Source organism: Neolamprologus multifasciatus, chromosome 14 (assembly GCF_963576455.1).
Source record: "Neolamprologus multifasciatus chromosome 14, fNeoMul1.2, whole genome shotgun sequence".
Taxonomy (NCBI): Eukaryota; Metazoa; Chordata; class Actinopteri; order Cichliformes; family Cichlidae; genus Neolamprologus; species Neolamprologus multifasciatus.
Genome location: NC_140452.1, coordinates 20,822,135 through 20,843,228, shown reverse-complemented (window position 1 = coordinate 20,843,228; position 21,094 = coordinate 20,822,135). Strand labels below are relative to the sequence as shown.

General features: G+C 40.6%; 1 long non-coding RNA gene across 1 annotated transcript; it reads right to left on the bottom strand.

Annotated features, from left to right (window-relative positions):
• Positions 1-1,170: 1,170 nt before the first annotated feature.
• On the bottom strand, positions 1,171-21,075 carry LOC146503993 (uncharacterized). The gene is made up of 2 exons (XR_014868867.1): positions 20,757-21,075; positions 1,171-16,805 (listed from the first exon to the last, which is right to left on the bottom strand). It is a non-coding gene; the product is annotated as an uncharacterized LOC146503993 (long non-coding RNA).
• Positions 21,076-21,094: the final 19 nt, after the last annotated feature.

Here is a 21,094-nt window from a genome sequence, read left to right as displayed (position 1 = left end):
TCAACTAGCACAGGCACAATGCTAAATACTAGTACAGAGTAGAGATGGACCGTATCGGTCCGATACTGACCTAAATTACTGGATCGGATATCGGAGAGAAATAAAAAATGTAATCCGATCCATTAAATATCAAAAAAGCACCTCACAAAACTTGCGACACGGCGTAACTCTGCTCATAACCGTAGCACGTCGGAGCAGTGTGGTCACGTGATAGAGCGGCTGTGTGTATTTGTAGCCTGCTAGCAAACATTTCATCTCCGAGGAAGTTATCTCAGAGAGAAGTAAAGCAAGTGTGTAAGTTCATCTCTGAATGTTTGTAAAGTATTCCCGCGTTAAGCTTAACAACCGATATATAGAGCAACTGCCGCTTCTCTCTCTCTCCTGCTGCTACTTCAATCGTGAAACTGCTTAATGATCAGCTGATCGGCTTTTCTATCGCGAGTCCGTCTCTCTTCTTTGTTTTTGGCCCACTTTGCACCAGAAAGAGGAAATCAGCGGCTGAACAACAGCAGCACGTTTAAACTTGATAAGCTGTTGTTAGAATTTATTTAATATTACTTTCTACAGCAGGATCCTTTTCTACGCAGCTGACAGCTGGTAACTGTGCAGGGGCGGATCTAGCAAAGTTTAGCCAGGGGGGCCGATAAGGCATGAACAGGGAAAAGGGGGCACAAAGACATACTTTTCTTTCTTATTCTCATTTAAAATGTCTAGCTTTTAATAAATAATTATCTGACTCTTACACCCAAAGTTTTAATCTGATGTAAAATGTATAGAAGTCCATTACTGTATATAGTAACTGTTAAGTCTAATATACCGTAGTAAGCTATAGTACTTTTTCCTTTGGGAAAGTACCATCTATGCAGTCTGCAATTCTGTTGAAGAAAGATGTTGAATCTATTTAATTATTCTTGAAAAATAATTTATTTCTGTGAATTTTTTTTCACCCTGCATCAAATTAAAGTTGATTACATTGATTAAGCATCATGAGGAAGAGGGTGGGGGGTGGTTCCCTATTTTCTTTTGCTGGGAGTTTGCAACCGTATTAGTTAGGTTGCTTAATATTTCTGCTAAGTACTCTTTAAAATACCAGAATAGGGAGGATGGTGTAGGTTTAACTTTATTAGATTGATCAGTGTTGCTGATCTATGAAATATTTTGGGTGCAGTATTTTTTTATTTTTTTATTTTTATTTTTTACATACAGGTATAACAGAATAGCTTTAGTGTTGTTGTTGTTTTTTAACTTGAGTATGAACTTATACAAAAGCAAGATATTAAAAAAACAGTTTTATTGATTAAAAAACACACTATATCGGATTCATATCGGTATCGGCAGATATCCAAATTTATGATATCGGTATCGGACATAAAAAAGTGGTATCGTGCCATCTCTAGTACAGAGCTGATTTTCCCCACTTACCCTGACTCATCTGTGGCTGTGAGAATGCATTCTGGGAGCTGCAGTCTGAAACGCTCACTGACTGCCTAACAGCCCTGGGTCTTAATGGATGATGACTGGCTCAATGGTGACTGAGCAACTGCGGGACAACATGACAGTGATGTGGAGCGAAGGATGTGGGTGAAGGGCAAGTTAGAAGAAATTAATAACAGTAACATGAAGATGGGAAGAGAGGAGGGGGAGAAAAAAAGCTTTGAGCAATGCAGAGGTCCATAATGAGAAAAACATCTCAAAATTGTCTACAGGGGTTGTTGTTATTTTATTCCCCCTTTGGCTCTGTTCACTCCATCGTTCACAGGCATGACCCCAAAAGGACAAAAATGATCAGCTTGCATAAGAAATACAGTCATTCACATTCCTGCAGTTCATTCAACTCAGTCAGGAAAAGTTTAATATGTCCATAATGAAGAAAAAAAATGCAGGCACACTCACTATAGTCATCCAAAAAGAAATACTCAAACCAAAAAGATTTCTGTTATTCAAAAAAGCTGGCAAATCAAAGATAGTTAATAATGATCATACTGATTTTGGGTCAATTGTAATGTGTACATCACTGGGTGTTAGTGTGTCAGTGTGGGCATTAATCTGGTAGGGGCATAATGGTTAGATACAGCCATATGTGGGGGAGGAATAAATGGTCCTCTGTTTATATTTGTTTAAGGGACAGCGGCTCTGAGTTAAGCTAGAAGCTCCAGATGTGTGTGACTGTGTGCTCGTGTTAGCAGAGCCTTGTGTGTCTGTTTATCCGTCTGTATGAGCGGACAGATTGCTGACAAAGCTGCCATCGTCTAGTCAGCAGCTGTGCTCTAGTAATAGCAATAATCCAGTCAACCACATCTGTAAAATGGAGCAAACTGAGTATTTAGACAAGAAACAAATGAAACGCAGTGCCACAGTTCGGGTAACTATGATTGCCTGTTTTTATATAAATTGTTAAAGGAAATGTAAATAGTAAAAAAAAACAAAAACAACAACAACAAAAAAAACCCTCCAACTTACTCTTATTAATTTATTTATTTAATGATAATGAAAATGTACTAAAAAACAAAAGCACAGTTCCATCGCATTTAATGAAAATTGTTAGCTTACCTATGAACATGTAATGAGACATCACACCTTTTCATTGAAGTGTATGCAAGTGTTTCCACAACTACAAACACTGAAGACAGTCTCAAACACATCTGACCAGACTCATGGCCGCTACTGAGCATCCTTATACAGACTATATTGGGGGTAGACGTACTTAACACAAAGTCCTAAAAATGTATGATATACTGATGAAGTCTTCAGCTCTGTCCTCAATTTATCCCACGTTGAAACGACTGCAAAGCATAAGAACTTTAGGCACCCGTGAGTCATATTTGTGCATATAATGCCTCTGAAAGGGAGTGCAGGCTAATGACTAAATGAGGCTAACACTAATGGAAACATGCTGGAAGATATCAGCAAAGTTGTAAAGGGAGTGATCCAGCCTGAGGTTTCCTCCCTAAAGACAGAAATACAGCAGGCCATCGCACCAGTAAAGGCTGAAATAGACGCATGTAAGGCACAACTGGCTGACCACAAAGAGGATTTAAATACACTGGTGGCATGAATTGATTCATTGGAAGCCAGTTTGTGATAATGCCAGGCTAATGATAAAGCAACGCTACCAGTGCAGACTGTATATTTAAAACAAACAACAACAACAACATAACAAAACAAAATAAACTCATGAATGTAGCAATGGTGATATTATTTGAATTGAATTAGTGAAATCTGTAGCCTATCCAGGATCACACTGGCAGAGAGATTGCCAACACTCTGGCCTTAACATACATGTTACTTGACTGTGGAGTAGCTAAAGGGAACCCAAGGAGGGGAAAGCATGCGCAGAAAGGTACAAGCTGACCTCTTGTCCCTTCTAATAACTAGTGTAAATTCATCATAGTCTCACAGTATCGGCCCAGTCGTCATTTGAACTTTACACTATACAGGTGGTGGGCTGTGCGTAGCTATGGGATTTGTGAACATTATGGCCACCACCACAACACCAGCATCCAAGCGGATGCTTATAAGACTGTCTTTGGTCAATCTCAAGTTGCCACTTCAAGAACTGCAGTTTCTTTTTTTAAACTTCTGTGTTGGCTTTATTTTTCCAAGAGGTTGCTGCTTGGTCTTCACTCCTGAATGCTCAGCTGATGGTCAAACACCCTATGTGGTGTCTGTGCTTCACTCTGGTCGCTTTCCAAACAATTATTAAAGTTGGTCTGATTTAAAACTGATCTGCAGTGCACTGACAAAAGTAGCATCATGAATTACAAAGACAGAAAAGAAGCTGAGATTTTCAGGTTGCATCCTACAGCACGTTCCACTCTGAATCACTTGAAAAGCTTAAAGCACTCAGCAAATCGAGACAGCAGGACAACAGTTGGCACTTTGGGCGGGGAAATCTGCAGAAGTGTGGCTTCCCTCTAACCCACAGTGAGGCCATCCTGTATGAGTGGAAGTGAAAAATGAATAATTTCAAGGAGGGACTTTTCCCTCTTGTTCCCTTGGATTAGTTGGGAGCAGGAATCTGTTGCTGACCTTAGACTGAATTCTCAGGCTAGCTCTATTAATAGCCCAGACACCAGCAAGCACAAGACTCCTAAGTCAGCAGCCTGAGCTTGCTCGATAGGCCCTCCTTTAGTCTGGCTCTAGATGGACCAGGCAGTTGATTAGAAAGGAAAACAGGCCTCTCACCCCACATTCTCCACTCATTCAAGTGAGTCAATCTTAAACAAAGTACAATAAAGCACATGATCTTAAACTTCAGCATATCCTGCACATTTATGAGAAAACAACATCTGTGACTACCATGAATGTCTTTCTAAACAGGGTAGTCACGTCACTGCACAAAGCTTCAACATTAGCGTCAGATGATAACACTGCAGAGAAGGGGGCACCCCCTTTGGCACAACTCCCAGTCAATCTGGGCAGTGATGCAAAAGAGAAAGAGAGAGACACTGCTATGCCATAACCAAAGAGCTCATTTAGGGTGTGGAAACTGGGCTTCAGTCTCCACAGAGTCTGAAAAACAGAACGTTATTCAGAGATCATTGGTGTGCTGCAGCTCGAGAGCCAACAGGAGCAAGCTGGTAAATCACTCAAAAAAAAAAACCCTAAAAAAAAAAAAAACTTGCTTAAACTCCACAAATGATTCACAGCCTTTGACAGGTCTTAGAGACATGCTTTTAGACAAGCCAAACTTCCATCATGCTATGAACTGTGGTTTATGATGACAGAAATTTACTGTTTTAACTTCTTTTGTGTCACCAAGGAATTCTTGAGTTCAGTTTGGGTTTTTTTGCTTTTCTTTTAAAAGCACAAGGGATTGGTCCACATTGCCTTGGGATGTTACGAAATCCCGAGACATCTTTATTTTTCCCTGGACAACTTGTGCTGTAGTCTTCCCAGTAAAAACAATGTCATAACCAAAGTGGCTGAGAGGGAAAGGCCACAACTGTCATTTCACATAAACATGGACTCAGAATTACATCTTACTATCCGCCTCCAAAGTTCTTCCTTATTGTTTTAGAAACCAACCGAGAAGAAAATCACACTACTTAAGAGGGATGTATGCTCTGTCATAATGGCATGTTGCAACCCAAGAAAATATCCAGCAGGGGTTTGTGGGAGGGAGAGAGTGAGGGGTGGGGGGCTGGGGGGGCTCTGCAACTGACAATCAGACTTTCACACCTACTTTACGCCATGACTCATTTTTCCGCTCGCTACACATCTGCACTTTAAACGTGGTCCAGTGCAACCCTATGAACACCTCTCTGGAGAGATTTGCAACACTCGACTTCCAACGTGGTCAGACAGTAAGGGCTCTGAGACACCGCAAACCAACTCTTACAGTGCTACTTAATGTTGACAATGCCTGAAATACACACTCTTGGTGCATTCATTACCCAGAAACATATAATAACTTTGACTTAAAAGAACAACAGTAAGATTGTAAAGTGCAAAATGCATCAAAGACTGAAACAACTGCATTATACTGCTAACACAGCACTGGCTCTGTGTGCACAGCTAACAAAGAACCCATGAGTGTTTTGCACTTTGTGACAGCAGCTGACTCACAGTCATATTAACAATAAAGACTCTATAAATAAATGCATTAAACCCTCATCGGGCAGGTTCGGCTGATGCTACATTTAACAGTTAGTAGCCCTGTCCAAAGTGTACCCTGCCTTTCATCCTATTACAGCAGGTGACCCTGAACTAGATAGGAGGTTAATGTGGATACATGGATAGACTAAATACTAAAAATAAAGCCACTTCCTGTATATTTTTGTTATATATAAGTTAGTTATGAGTAAAGAATCTCGTGTCAGTTCTCATTCGGTCTGAATTTTTATTTCAGCTAACGGGCCCTGGTTCTGCCGGAGGTTTCTTCCTGTTAAAAGGGAGTTTTTCCTTCCCACTGTTGCCAAAGTACTTGCTTATAGGTGGTCGTCTGATTGTTGGGGCTGCACCTTGAGGTGACTGCTGTGGTGATTTAGCGCTATAGAAATAAAACTGAATTGAACGAACTGAAACATTTTTAGCACACAATTTTAGTCAACTGTAAAAACCTTGCTCAACCGTGACTCGTGCTTTCTGCCCCCTCGTCGGTTTACATAGTTTTCAGTGTGTTTTGTAATTCGATCTCACACACATTCACAAGTTAAACACAGAGTGCTACTGAAACACGCAGCACTTCTCACAGACGTAAATATCACAAACAGCGTCAAAAAGGGGGAGGCTCGTTAACAGGTGGACTGGAAGTGCAAGGACACTGAGGGCATCTATTTACTGCCCTGTGAGATGGCTGAATACAGGAGAATGAATGTCTCATGCTGTAAAAAAGACAAAAAATAAATAAATAAAATAAAAACTAAAATAAAATAGCAGGAAAGTGATCACAGATAGTTATAAGCTTCTGTGTGATATCCCATTTTCCTCCAGCCTCACTGCCAGTAACAGGCCTGTCTGGTTTCTGTCATTTCCTCTGGTACCTCGGGATCAAATTATTTTCTGGTCTTTTTAAAAAGTGTGTATAAATATACACTGAGATCTGCTATAATGATATCATCATGCCTGACTGACACACAGGAGGGCACTGCTAACACACAGTGCTATTACTCAAAAGCAGCTCAACAAAATGACACAGAGGTTTTCCACTGAAGGATGGTAGGACCATTTTTAATTTTCATGTGGTCAACAAAGGACCACAGACTGAGTTATAGGAAGGGAGATAATTCACTCAAATAAATGAATAGGATTGTGAATTGTGGATCGAGTACTTTCTAACAGCACTGACAATTACACATTGTATATTAAAACCCACTTTAGGTTTGTATTTCAAAGTTCTCAGTTTGGCCACAAACAGAAATATAAGCTGGAGATTACAGCCATGATAGAGCAGCTTCTTTGTTTTCCTCTGCTGAGGACATTTTAACTCACTGACTGAAATGAATAAAAACTGGGCAAACCTTGTAAGAGGAAATTGATTGTATTAATTTAGCTGTAAAAGGGACAGCGATATATAACAGCTATTCTGAGATTTTTAAAAAAGCCTTTTGGTTATCCAGCCTTTACTCTCCCTCCAGTTTGACTATTAGTGATATTTAAAAAGTATCCATACACCGAGCATGATCCTCATTTTCATACAGGCATATTATAGAAACAAACTTGTGGTCTTTACTGCTGTAAAGTGTACGTCTACAGTGTATTTGTCAAAATGTTTCATAAAAAAATCCAATGAAATAAGTGCTACAGTTACTGAAAAAAGGACCTGAATAAACTTGTACTACACCCTGTTATGAGCTGCCTTGGGCAACCTGTTAATCTGTCTAAAGCACCGGATGTTTTTATTTTTTATTTTCAGTTACCAGGAGCCTAAAAAAGGAGACTGAAAGAGGGTTTTTTAACAGTGAAAATAAGGAAGTCATTAGCTGCTCATAGGGTTTAAATACTAAGGGCCGCTCCATAAAGCAATCCATAATGGATGTCCTGAGGGTGCTGTTAACTTTTGAAGATCATAGAGGCGCATGCAGACACACACACAAAATAAGATAGACACTTGTAATTAAAACTACCTCACAGAGAGGATTAGTAAATGGGTGTCTGGTTTCCTGCTGGGCCACACTGCCTTTCAGAGTTTTTTTTTTAAAACACCGTATTTTATTCGTTACAGTTAAAACTCAGACAGCGTCTGTAAATCAATGTGAGGCCTCTTAAGTTAAAATATAACTTTTATTACACATGCTTTTGTTAAAGTATAGTTAGACCCTACTACGACTATATAAACCTGAATGATAATTTAGTGTCAGAACTACAGTCATCATGACTGATGACCAAAAGATGCTCATTTCTAAAATCCCAGGTTCAGAAACCTTCTTGGCCCCGATGGTGGAGACACATGGAGAGAGATCCTGGTGTGGTTGGAGTTCTTGAATAGCAGGGAGGTCAACATGCCGCAGTTATGCAAGTATGTTTATGTAAAGGTTAAATAGAGAAAGTCTAAAGCCCAAGGGAGTGAGTCCTTTAAGTGAGAGGGGCTATTTTGGATGCTGGAGATCCTTCTTTCACCAGAAGATAGAGAACAGAAAATCAGAAATGAAGGGAGGATATAAAAGGGGTAAAATGGAGGGAAAAAGAGGGGCGCAGGCTCAAGAGAGGGCCACGTGTCAACACTTTGATCCGTCAATGAGACGCACATATTGTGGCGTTTACCCAGTTCACACAGAAGCAGACACTTCAGCCCCAAAATCCCTGAGCTCACATCACTACTGCTCTCAACTGACCCCCAAATACACTACAGAGAACACATAAAATACAACCAACTCCAAATTACAGTTACAATGATATGTTTTTGTTTAGCACCTTTCAAAAACAATGTTGCAAAGTGTTAGTCAGACAAAAACACTAAGAATCGAATCATACCAGGCCACAAAGAGCACATAGAAAATGAAACCCAAAAATAAAAAGACGCATCCTGAGCCTCAGGGGCGTCATTAATACTGGCCAAACAAACTGCAGGGGTAGTAATAGCAACAGTGTTTTTAAAAAGTCATAAGAAAAAAAAAGGATGTTAATGTACACAGTACCAAGAAAGATGAAAAAGATTTTATCACATGTAATAACGTGGATGAAACTGATCAGATCACAGGTCCATCCCCCACAGATCTTCATCATGATGCTCTCGGCTCAAACACCAGTGAATAAAACATACTTAATCTGATAGGAGAGCATAAAATGTGAATCAGGTTTGACCTGTTGAACTCCAGACACTGTTCCCATAAACTACTCGAAGACTTTACTGAACAGTAGGGTGCCAGTGCCGTGGTTATAGTTTCAGTTAGGGCTGGGCCATATTATACACTCAGAAAAATAAAGGTGCCAACTGGAACCAAAAGTGGTTCTTTAGAGTGATGACATAGAAGAACCTTTTTTGGTGCCACAAAGAACCTTTCAATTAATGGTTCTTTGAAGAACCATTTCTATAATAAAGTTACGTTGAAACCAAGCACACCATTGTTTTTCTTGTGACATTACCAATAAGTTTGATGTGTCACATGGCCCTCTTTCTACTGAAAAAACAAGAGTTGTATGCAAGATGGCCCACTTCTAAATGGCCACCGTGGTCACCACCCATCTTGAGGAGTTTCCCCCCTCACATATACTAATGTGCCACAAACAGGACTTTAATATCACCAACCATTCCCATGTTATTACGGTGTATCCATATAATGGCCCTGCAGTACAGAAAATAAGTTTTTGAGCCTGGCGTCTAAAGGCCTTCTCTCTTCCACTAAACCACGTCCTAAATTCCAGTTACACTTATATCAACCAAACTGCATTGTGGCGATGTTTTAAACTTCCAGCCTCTCCACGCTTATCCGGCTATCATCATGTTTCAGCATGATGAAACATGATGTGCTTAAATCTGATACCTGCATCTGTCTAAGTATCTGTTTTGTCTGTGTGTCTGATGCTGATGGTGCGAGGCAAAGAAATACAGTAAATCCACCTGGTTTCTTTATCATCTGGATTTATGAGCAGCAGCTCCTCCTGCAAACTAACATCTGATAACATCCCATCCATGACTGCAACCCTATGAGCCTTCTGTAACTTTCCTTATCATTTACAGGCGTCTAGCAAACTTGGTGTGTTTTCCTCATGACTCACATCATCCCCTTTGTAGTCATTTCTTATAATTTACCTGTTGTTCTAAACAGCACATTTTCCCACGTTACATGAAATTCATCTGACATCTATTCCTTTTTCATACTTTTACTACACAATACTTATTTTCCTACAAATCAGATCAAGATACACTTTATACACACACACACACACACACACACACACACACACACACACACACACACAAAAGGGGCCATCCTTTACTGAATCCCCTGCCCTCAACATCTCTACCATCTCTCCTGCTCTTCCTTTTGGCTTGCCTGGAATTTCCTCTCGCTGTCCGGCAGCATGGTGGGAGCATCTGGAAGTGTTTGCTTAAGGCGAGCAAAGGGTGCTGCAGCTGAGGCCCATGCTGGTCTTATTTCTATGCATTAGTGCACAGTCGCATATTCTCATGCAACAATAAGCAGACTTCAATGTCTAACAAATGTCAGACGTATAAAATGTAATCCTAAACAGCGAAAAAGCAAAGACCGTTGTCAGCATTCACTGGGGTTCCAATGCCATTGTTGACAAATGAAGAAATAATGCTCTTAAGTGTTCAAGACATAACCTGTAAGGCATAATTTATTTATTTTTTAACCTTTACTTAACCTTGGAGTGGAGCTGTTTTGTGTGACCTGGAAAGACACGGGCAGCATTAATCTGATGTCTTCTTGATGGCATGAAAACATGGATACCAGAGGGACCCTGCCTGGGTTTGAAACCTTCTCTAGAAGGGGGGAAAAATTTACCTACTGAGCCTCCATCCTGCAATCGGTCCACAGCAAAATAAATAAATAAATAAAAATTCCCACATGTTGGCAGTGGTCACTCCAGAGCTTTTTCTGCATATTTCTCATCACATCAGACGTTTCCCCTCCCACTGTGAGGTCTGATAATGACATTTAAAAGATAGCCTTAATTGTTATCTGCTTTAGTCGCGCATCCACTTAGAGTAAACTCCCTGACTTTACTCCCAGATGTACAGAGATTAGATCAAGGCATTTTGACTCTCAGCCCAGACAGCTGCCCATCCTTACAAACATCACTCTGGTTAATATGCTGCTTGTGCTGCATGAAATTCCTCTGCAGGTTCCTTTGTAACGCAACTACTACAGGGAAGAGAAGAAGCTACAGTGCAGAGCGCTACAGAGCAACCACACTGAAGTCAGGCCCAGGTCCTGGGGATGCTGCTGGGGGTGATAATTGTTGGTAAATAGAAAAAAGCTCTGTTGTTTACAGAGCCTTTCCTTTATTTAGCTCCACAGTAGCTGCAAAGGAAATGTGCTTTTTTCCCCTCTATGAACAAATCAAATAAATCACAAAACAATGCTTGAAGACCCAAAATGCTAACATTTGTTTGAATGTTTTGCATGAGCTACAGTATGTGTGGGTGACTTTTCCTTCTATGGTATTTATTCACTCCAGATGAATACTGTTTTGTATTTTAATGACAGTATGAACTATATGCACACATGCTGAAACATAAGCAAAATGTATTTTCACTGGGCTGACTCCAGATGAATTGGAGATGACTGCATTCCAAACCACAGAGTGAAAAGCTAGAAGAATATGAGAGTTGTCCCACAGGGGTTAGAGGTTAGGACTGGATGCTTTAAATACTATAACTGTGCAATGAGAACATGGAATCTGGGTATGCCAAAAAATGAGAGCCACTCTGCAGATGTAAATTTCAGTTTGATTACAAACCAGTCTGAGCATAGTGGAAAAAAAATGTGGCATATTTTCTGAAGATGGTTCTTAAATGAACAATTCCAAGTCTCCTAAACAAGAAACAGCTGGAGCACTGCACAGAATATGTTTATATGAAATGGTCTTTTTATTCCCCTTAAACCACAGTGGCCTGACCATACTGGCAACACCTGCCACTGTCTCATCGCCTGCCTCAGGTTCTCCCTGAAAGATAATCTCAGTCAGAAAAGCTGGTAATCTCATTGGTTTAAGCATATCACGCATTGTTAGCTGAGTGCTGGGACCTCAGTGGGGGCCATGGGAACTGGGCTGAGATTATTTATAGCAAGTGGGAGGATTGGCAGAGGCCACTTCAGTGAGGCTTTAGAGGAATGTTTAAGGTCGCCCTCTGACCAAAACTTCTGCAGAGTGCTCAGAGTGGAGGTTGGAAAGCGAGCTCGGGCTGACGTGGGACATCTGCAGATATGAAGCCGGTTAGCTTGAGGGCTGGGTGAGCAAGCCCAGCAGGGATAGGAAGGAAGCAGCAAGCACAGGAAGTTGGGATTTCAAAGTAGGAATGAACAGGGTAATTCACAAAGGCATTTCCAACATTAGTCTTCAAGCAGCTACTCCAGAAAGATTAGCAAAGGAATGCATACATAAAGAGGCGATAGATAAGCCTAAAATCATGAAGTAACTTAGACAGAAAGTCATATCAGCATGAAGAATCATCTTAGTGCTAAATTTAAGGCTGTTGCTGGAGGTAGAGTACAGCTGTTGGATAAACATCAACATTAACAGTAGTTCTATCTTATTCCAGTGTCCCAGCAAACTTTGACAAGACCTAAGCTGAAGCACCTAAATGAACATTTTCCAGAAAACCTGATGGCCAAAGGCTTGTGGTGCATGCCAAAAGGGTTAAAAAGCTCTCAGCAGCTGCAGAGTCACTGCTCCACACTATTTACTGTGTCAGTCCTTCACTTTTTATTTTCTAACTTTACTGCACAAATAAAGATAAAAAAAGTCCAGAGAAAAGGGATAAGTCCTACTGGACTGCATTATTTTATACTGTTCTAGGGATGGACCGATATACAGCATTAGTCCGATCCTTACTTAAATTAGTGGATTGGATATCAGGGAGAAATAAAAAAAATTGTAATTTGATCTATTAAATATCACAAAAGCAACTCACAAAACTTGCGACATGGCGTAGCCCAGGTAATGACCTTAGCACGTTGGAGCAGTATGAGTCCCATGAAAGAGCGGCTGTTGCGTCCGAGACCTGTTGGCGGTCTTGAGTTACTTCACGCTGAAAGCATCTGGAACTTCGCTACGTGCTGCCAAATCGGCTTTTCATTTCCGAGCAAGCTATCCCAGCTAATTAAAGCAAGTGTGTAAGTTCATCTCTGAATGTTTGTAAAGCATTCCTACGTTTAGCTTAACAACCGATATATGGAACACGGATGTCTGTGCGTTGTCATTGACCATGCAATGGATAGACTCAAGTTTTACTTAAAAAAAAACCCCAAACAAAACAAACTGTGTTGCAGGCTAAATAGTTCCGTGGTTCGAAAAAACAAACAAACAAACTATAAAAAACAAGTTTTTTTTTCTTCATACTTGTGTCAAGTTTTGTATAGAATTGACACAAAATTCAGTCTCAGGTTAAATGTGATACAAAAAGGCTTACACTGACTTCAATCTTGATAAAAGATGAGTGTCATGAAGCCGTGTTTGCATTTATTTGCACTTCTTTCCACTCTGGATGTCTATTTATTAACATAAATTTAAAAGTACAAATGGGTCCATTCTACAACCTGTTTTTTTTTCGTTGTTGAATATAAACATTATTTTGTGCTGATATTGCACTTTTTTCAGAACCAGAGTTTTCGAAATCTGCAAAAAATGGCATTTTAAATTACTTTTGGAATCTTACTTTAAATACTTAGATTTAAATTTCTGCTAAAAGTTTAAATAAAAAGTTTGGGGTGCAGAGTATTTTTTGCATACAAGTGTAACAGAAGAGTTTTAGTGTTTTGTCTTTTTAAATTTGACTATGAACTTATACAAAATGCTGCAGGATATTTTAAAAAACTGCTTTATTGATTATAAAATAGAATATATCAGATTCATGTCGGTATCGGCAGATATCCAAATTTATGATATCCGTATCGGACACAAAAAAGTGGTATCATGTGATCTCTATACTGTACAGCTTTTTTTTTTTAAATTATTATTAAATGCCTGTGTATCCCCCTTATATTATATTCTTATATTTCACTTTCATAATGGCAGAAAAGCATATTTGTAGCCTGTCTTTCAGTGGAAAAACTTCAACATCAATATTAAACAAAAGATGGCGTCTAATGCTGACAAAAAAATCCCTCCATTATCTCTTCTCTTTCACCACCCTTTTACTGCCGCGTTACCGCAGCCTTGTGTTCAGTGAAGTGTTGCGTGCCTGCTCCCTAACACGACTGTTTGCCATCGAATGAAGCTGAAAAAAAAACCCAGCAGGCTGCCTGTCAAAGCCACACCCACGGGCAAAAACAGTGTCTGCATTACACAGGGAATCTCACTACACGCTCAGAGAATGAAGCCCACACACTTTGCACAGATACACAGAACGATGGGTCAGCTTTCACTGATGAGTCGTACATTATAGTCTCAATAAAACAGCTTACAGAAGAGAGATGTGCTACTGCCAAGGGATTCATTGAGAAAATGTAACTGAGGAGAGAATATAATGTTCATATTTGACACTGTATGTTAGCCGAGATTCATACGATACCACACATCATGTAAAGTAAACCAGGTGTGCAAAATTTTTATCTGCCGTTTCCCTTTCTCAAATACTGAGCGAGTAAAGCAGCAATGAAGACTGAAAAACTACTCATCTGTTGTTTGGTCCTCATTATAAATTTGTGGTTTTATACATTTTATTTGTTTTTGCCTTAATTATAATCATTTAAGTTTTGCACAAGGAAGAATAATGACTTTAAGGGGAATAGTACATGCAGGCCTCACAGTTAATTCTCTATGGATGCATCTTGTGGAAACTCAAGAAACCACAGCTGAAATAAGTTAATAGTTCTGATAATTACTAGATCAGAGAGGACAGTGGGGAAATAAAGATACTTTATATGTGTCATACACATGCTAAATATCAAACCTGTAACATAATCTGCGGTTTTAGCGTGTTTAAGTCAGAAAAGCAACATTTTCCCTCTCTCACAACCGGACACACTGGCTGGCACTCCCCGAGCAAGATTCTATTGCAGGTTTCTTCCTGTTAAAAGAGAGTTCTTCCTTCCCACTGTCACAAAACAGTTACCATTCATTTATTTGATTTACTTGCTTGTTTTCAATTGGACTTTCTTAACGCCTACTGATGTCGTTTTACAATATTCACACAGCACCAGGCCTTTGGTGCAATTTTCAAACTCTTCACTCTCTAATTTGTGGCAACTCAAGCAAATTTCCATCACAGCGCCAATGATGATCGGATGATGAAATGAACATAATATATTAGGAAATTAAAAAAAAAAAAACTGGGATTCATAAGAAATCTTTTTCAAAAACATAAAGCTGTTAATAACTGCTGTATGTGTGACGATGTCCGTGCGAAGTCTCATTCAGATTGATCAACCCATTAAGGTGGAAATGGGTTACATACAGACATATATACGTAAATATGCTATGATCATTATAGTAAGAAGACAGCTATGGTCCTTATTTAACACCCTACTGGAAAAACAAGACAAACAGAATGTAATCATTCAACATTCCCTGAGCTTAATTGCTTGCCATTTTTACTTCACAATGACAACAAGTAGTGCAAGTGTGTCTTTAACAAAGAAATGGCTGTTAATTGACAAACAGGCGTGGTGCAGCATAAACTAGACATTCTGCATTTCCAGTTTCTAAGTTAACCCAAAGAGAGCGTGCACAGTTGCAGCAACAGCAGATGAGAAAAACAGACGCAGCCAAAGGAGAATCAGAGGAGAGAGGGAAACCGGCATCCGCTGCAGTCGCTAGCGAGCTAATGGGCTAATAAACTCCAACTATAGAGCGCCTGCATGTTGGCTGCAGTGGCAAGCAGCAGCTGAAGCCTCAGAAAGCTAATGGCTAGTTGAGTAAAAGCCACAGAGGAATGCACCATGCTGATGTGTGTGTGGAGAAGTTCTCTCAAGAGAAGCAACCGTCCTTTTCTACATCCTTTCCACAACTGGTACTGCCCATCTGACGTCTCTGTGTCTGTGTGCGTGTGCGTGCATGTGACATTTTTAGGGTAACAAAAGGAAGCCACAGCCACCCTCTTGAACCACCACACCCCACAGTCCTGTGTGGTTTTACAGCCACTGGGTGTGGGTGCAGGGGAAGGGTGCTTTATTTATGTCAATCTGGACCTAATGATGGCTTTCAGATGTGTAGATACAGCAGACTGTGTTTAATGAGAATAGCAACAATGGGTGTGGTTTGAAGAGCGAGAATTAAGATTATGCAGACTCGGACATCTGCTTATTTAATCACATACCCAACGAAAGAAGTGCCAAATCGTCAGGAGAGTAACGAGCGAATGCTGTCATCCAGCCAAGAGCTACAGCAGCAGCAGCCGCCACTTCTCGGCCTTAGACAGATGCTACAAGTTTCCTCCCTAGGTGTTGTTCCCTCTGTCAACACACCCTGCAGCTCTGTCACACAGGCCAGGAATGCAGCTGAGAAAGGAACCGGGGTTTGTCACACCCACGCAAATCCAACCCCTCTCCACCCGTCTGAACTGCTCGGGCTGGAAAACAAACACCCCGTCCTCCTCCTCTTTCATCCCCAGTCAGTGGGGCCAAACACAGCTGTGGGGTTTTGGACAGTGACATCAAAAGAGTAAAGCAAAAGCATTGGTGGGTTTTGACACTAAGGTGACCGTCATCTGGTTGCTGGAAAGCTGATCACACTTGACTGCAGTCAATCAAACCGCAGCACAGGTTCAGAAGAGCTGCTGACTCCAAGTTTCACTTTACATATTTGAGTGTCTACAGTCGCCCTTTCATCCTCCAACAGACAAAAGAAAAAAAAAAGAAAGCTGGAACACGTAGCAGATTCTCAGCTGTCACTCTGCGGAACATGTGGAACAAGAAAATCTGGGCTCTGTGAACACACCCATTCACATGAAGCCAGGTGAAAAGCCCAGACCATTTCACACTCAAAGTATTCACCGCAAAAAAAACCCCCAAAAACAAACACAAGATAAGGGAGAGCAATTTGTGAAAAGAAAAGTGACTTCTGATCTGAAACTGAACAACAACTCCGGCTAGCAGGGATAAAATGCCCTGACATCCACAAACCACAATGTCCTCATTTTGGTGAGATAATCAAGGTCAAGCCTAGCCTCATCAGCGCCCTACTTTGTCTGTGGTTGTAGGATTTAAGCAAAAAAGGATTTCTTACCTCGTCATCTGGTCGGAGGAGGATGACATCCAACACAGGTCGGACACATAGGGGAGGAGAAGAAACACATAAATACCAAAATGTTTAGTCATACAGACAAATCATGAGCAACCCTGAAACTTAGGAGAATATTTAAATGCAAAGAAAATGCTGATTATCTAAGAAGTGTTACCAGAAAACACAAAATGCTCCAAAACAGTCTGCTGGATGGTGTCTCAATATTCAATCAAGTAATTCAAACAATTTTAAACACAACACTCTCAATGACAAAAAATAAATAAATAAAATAAGAAACAAGTAAGCAAAAATACATGAAACGCCAATATATATTTGTAGAGCATTCTTTTGAAGATCAAAAATAATTGACACATTTTTAGATTCAATCATAATCCCACAATTTAACCACAACAACAAAAACACGTCTTTGTCTCTTTCTTTCTTTCTGGCACCAAGATATCTAAAAAGGTTTCAGTGACATGGGTCAACTTTTACTGAAATACACACAAGGGATAATGAATAAAATTTTGATCCTGTTGGGTGTTTAAGCCTGTGCAGGTTGTACCCTACCTCTCCAACTTTGAACTTAGATAAATGGCTGGCTGGCTGGCTGGCTGGCTGGCTGGCTGGCTGGCTGGATGGATGGATGGGTGTTTGAAAAGCAACAACATCAGCATGTGGCTTGTGGTAAAGCTCAAGTGAGGATGCTGCAAGCCCGCATGCTTAAAGGATGGAATTTAGTCATCAGTGTCTGCACATTTGTGTTATGTAAATAATTTGGGGCAGAGGCTCCTGGTGGGTTTACAGAGTTGGAGTGGGCTAGCCAGGAATTTAGTTTGAGAGAAAGCAAGGAAAATAACATTTGAAAACCAACTTCCACACAGAAGTCTTGTACTGGTGAAAGGTTCAGATAAAAATAGCATCAAACTGGCACCAATCTCAAAGTCTAGCACTTTTGAAACATTTGGCCACTCCAGTAATTAGTCATGAGCAGGCGACGATCCAAATTATTCATGAGGTTTGCCATTTACCGATTCCTTCAAGTCTTAAGAGGCAAAACAAATTTCTTTACTCCAAGCTGCCCATCCTGGAAGGCTTCCTGGCAGGATAACAAATATTGATTCACTGCTTTAAACTCAGGACCATCTCTGCCTTAGCGTGCAGAGCAGACTGAGGCACAGGTCAGGGAGCTGTGCCTCATTATAGCCTCTGCCACCATTTACAACCACTTCAGGAAGAGCAGCAACGTTACAGGAGGTGGTTTAGTCAGTCCTGCATATGGACAATATATAATGTATGAGCTGCATATTACTGCTGCTGCTCTTTAAAACCAAACTGAGCAGCATGTGTTGATTCCAGAAGCACCAAATTACTGTGACATGATGGCACGGTTAACAACAAACAGATAACTTTAACATTCACACTCACAGCTCTCCAAAAATATCTGCAAATTTTGGAATGAAAACATCTAATTATGGACTTACAGAACTACAGTAGTGTAAAAGGTACTTGGTTCACTTCCTAATTTTCTCTCTTTTGACCTACATGCTGAGATCCTCTACCAGCGAGGCTGTCAGCACAACCAAAGCAGGAGGACAAGGCTTTCCCTCAGGAACACTGTGCCACCTGTCCCAAACACCCACTGTCAGCCATGGAAACCCATGCTAAGAAGCTCCCAGCACAAAGTTTTCATGCTGATGTTAATGCCAAAGGAGGCTGGGAGCTCTGCAGTTGCTGAGGCCAGGTGGAGATGCAGTGCTTCCTAAATGCTTCCACCTCGCAATAATACCACTTACAGCAAACTGTGGAATATTTAGGAGGGAGAAGCTAAGTGCTGGATTTTATACACCAGCAGCAATGAGACAAAACGAAACACTGGAATTCAAAGATTAAGGGGTTTGGCCCAATACCTCTACGATGTATAACACACCAAACACTGCATGATTAACTCTGAGGGAGCCAAATGTTTAAAAGAGTTTAAAATTGCCTTCAAACCTTATTTGTCTTCTAGTATGCATCCTGTCTTAACTATTGTGTAACATTTGGTTTAGGAGTAATATATCTTTGGCATTTAACAGACTGAGCTCTATTAAAGCTTGGGCATTTTATTATGGTTATACTTTTCTGGATACAAAGAAACAGCTCTGGGTTCACTTTGGATAATTTTAGTCCCACATCACTCTGACTTCTTCCCAAAATATTTATCCTTCTTTCAAACAGAGGGAAAAAGTGTATTTAGCACATACAGTACATCTGGTATATTTGTTAATTAAACCCAGTTACACATGTTTACAATAAACTAATTGTTCTATTTTATTACATGCCAGCAGTTCTGAAAAGAAATGACACCTAAGAAATTTAGATAACACTGAAACACTTGTGAGCAAGCACCAGGACATGGAAACACTAACATTTGAACTTACTACTATGCTGTGAAATCTAAAGACTCCACAAAAATTATTTAACAGGGATGCGGAAGATCTGTCTCTGGACAGTCTCATTTCCTGCAACAGGGATTTGGGTCTTATTGTGTATTAAAGGGCTGTTTTATTGCTTAAATCAGCATAGTAGTATAACCTTACTACTACTTAGAGCAGAGACACTGAGCACAGAGCTGACAAAGTAAAAGGTTCACTGCATATTTCTAATCATCTGGGTGCAACATATGACATGAGCAACACACGAAAAGAATATCATATGAACGCTCAGCACAAGAGCACTCATCACCTCCCACTTTCTTTTCGCCATGTTTGTATCCATTACACAACCCTTCTGTGCATACAGTACACCACAGGGCAGCTGTTTCAATGAGGGGAATGTTTCAGCTCAACTGCAGCCTCCGGTACTTCACATCACAAGATCACTGCGCCCAATAAACTACTCTCTGTACCCATACCGACACGATAAGATACAGGTGAGAGTCAAACTGTTTACAACAGGGAACCAAATCTATTTGATGTCAAGAGAACACAATGTGTCCACAAATTTCTAAAATACCACTGAAAAAGACAAAAACTTTACAAATATCTTGGCTTAGAAAAACGCAACAGTGGAGCCCAATGTTTGGTTTTGGGCTGTCGAATGCCGTTCCACAACATCCAAAGGAGAAAGAAAAACATAAAGGTGTCAGTGAAAAGCGATCTTAGGCAACAAACTGAACCAGAACTTCTTGTTTTATGGTGATGGTGTAATATACACTCTAAGCTCTCCATCCATCTCCCCAATACAGTCATTTTGCCTCTGTACTTCACCACACTGGTTTTATAATGACACAATGAAGCTGTGGTCCTTATCTGCATTAACCCTTTCAGGTCACATCGCTACACCAATTACCAGCCAAGTGAAGGCAGCTGGATGGGGAGGAAACTCTGCACTTGATGTCTATAGCCCCCCTTCCAGAGTTAACCTCTTGAATTAAAGCCAAATGTCTCCATTTTAATTACCTCGTAAAGGCTCGTTTCAATCCTTTGATGCTAAACACAGCAGATTACAGAGAAAATTTAAAAAAAACCAAAACAACAAAAAAGCAAAAAACACAATGTCACTGTCCAAATATTTATGGAGCTGACTGCAGATCTGCGTAGTCCAGAAATAGTTCGGTGTGGTGAGTCTTTAGCTGCAGAATTACAGTGCTATCGTCCCGTGTGGAGCTCAGGCTGCTGCTGCCAGGCTTTCCAAGGATTTTTCATTCAGCGGGACGAAGTGTACCCTCAATCCTGTCCTGTCTGTCTGAGTAGACCCATAAAAATAAAACCTGCACTTATATCACCGGCTTACAACCCGGAGCTGTAGCCAAACAGACCTGAGATGATGAAGATTGAGACGATTTGTGTGTTTAATTGATTAAATTATAACAATAATACAGTTTAAAAGGAAGGACATGTGATTATTTATTCTTAGGTAGGTCCTATTCAGAAAGTAGACGAGCATCTCCGCATTCAGTGTCGGATGTGAGGACTCACCGTGGTTGAACATTGCGGACCGAAACCGGCTGTTGCTGGATGAATTTTCCATCTTAAAGTTTCACTGAGCGCCAACGGCCGCGACCTTCTTCTTCTCTTTTCCCCCCCTCCTCTTCTTCGTCGGTATTTTCCTTAATTTCCTCTCCGAATCTGAACACAGTGACTGTAAAACACTCGCCTGCGTGCCGTAACCGGACAAACCCGTGTCTACACACACATACACACACACACACTCTTTCTCTCTCTCTCTCTCTCTCTCTCTCACACACACACAAACACACACACTCTCTCTCCGTTCGCGGTTCAAACTGTCGAGCCGCCTCCTGACTGCCAGCTCG